General features: G+C 38.1%; 1 protein-coding gene across 6 annotated transcripts in view; it reads right to left on the bottom strand.

Annotated features, from left to right (window-relative positions):
* Nucleotides 1–743, bottom strand: part of LOC107722380 (troponin T, fast skeletal muscle isoforms-like) — a 17,666-nt gene extending 16,923 nt beyond the window's left edge. For 3 of the 6 annotated variants that reach the window (XM_016530725.1, XM_016530728.1, XM_016530727.1), the window contains exon 1: nucleotides 649–742. The gene's annotated coding sequence lies outside the window, so the exon portion shown is untranslated. Of the gene's footprint in view, nucleotides 1–648 lie in introns of all 6 variants that reach the window. The other 3 variants (XM_016530729.1, XM_016530730.1, XM_016530726.1) reach the window with 2 other exon arrangements.
* Nucleotides 744–1,041: the final 298 nt, after the last annotated feature.

Raw genomic sequence — 1,041 nt, 5'->3', positions numbered from 1 at the left:
GCAATTTCCCTACAGTAGAGTAAGGTAAAATAATATACCTGGGGAAAAAATAATTTTTATTTATTTCACAGTGCAATTGTTTTACAATATATGCCTATTACTGTCATAGGAATAATACTATAAAATTATTATTATTATTATTTTATTCTAATTTGTTTGGCTTCCAAATTCACCATTGAGACTGAGACTCTATATCACAACTAAAAGGAGGGTGGAGTCCCCTTTAAATTTCAAGAACAAGTACATTCACCAGCTTTTTTCTTTTACTTTGCACAAAGAACCTGTGTTGGAGCTTTTAATTTTGAACTCTCAAAGTGCACCAGATTTATGAATTTAACTTTAAAATGTACAAAATTTTCTTCCGTGGGGCATGCCCCCAGACCCCCAGAGGGATCGAGGACCACCCACCACAGTCTCACAAAATCCTGTGGGAAACATTCACATTTCTCAAGTTCATCTTTTACAATAATAATTTACAACATGTGAGAGAGGAAATAATACCACATAGTAAAAAATGACTCTTAACAACTTTAATCCTTCCTTAACGTTTAAAAGAAAAAAGCACCGTCAGCTGCGAGCAAAGGGAAAGAAATGTCCGCTCTGCCTTGTCTTTACTCTTTTGAAGATACCAAACCTTTAAACTCTTACCTCAGAAAAGCCGAAAGAAGAGAATGTCTTGATGGCGAAGACGGGCTGCAAGGTTCTGCAAACCTTGAAACTTCTTAAGTCCTTGACTTATACTGATACTTGATCTTCTAAGGAGTCTCATTGGCTGAGGAGCTAATGTGAGGGGGGGAGACCCACGGAATGTGCTGGATGAAAGGACATTGGAAAGCTGAGGCACCCAATCGCTATATCGCTAGTTCACTTGCTTTGGTCCGGACCAAATACAATGTTGTTGTTTTTTTTGTTTGGTGCGGTTCGCTTTCACACTTCCCTTTTTGCAAGTTATCCACAAATTGTAAACAAAACCACACGTGTGCTAAGGTCATCCATTCATTGGTTCATCCATTCAACCGTACCAGAGTTCGTTTGGAACTG

This window comes from Sinocyclocheilus rhinocerous, unplaced genomic scaffold (genome assembly GCF_001515625.1).
Source record: "Sinocyclocheilus rhinocerous isolate Xijiao unplaced genomic scaffold, SAMN03320098_v1.1 scaffold1115, whole genome shotgun sequence".
Lineage (NCBI taxonomy): Eukaryota > Metazoa > Chordata > Actinopteri > Cypriniformes > Cyprinidae > Sinocyclocheilus > Sinocyclocheilus rhinocerous.
Note: the sequence above shows the minus strand (reverse complement) of the source record. Positions and strands in the feature narration are given on the sequence as shown.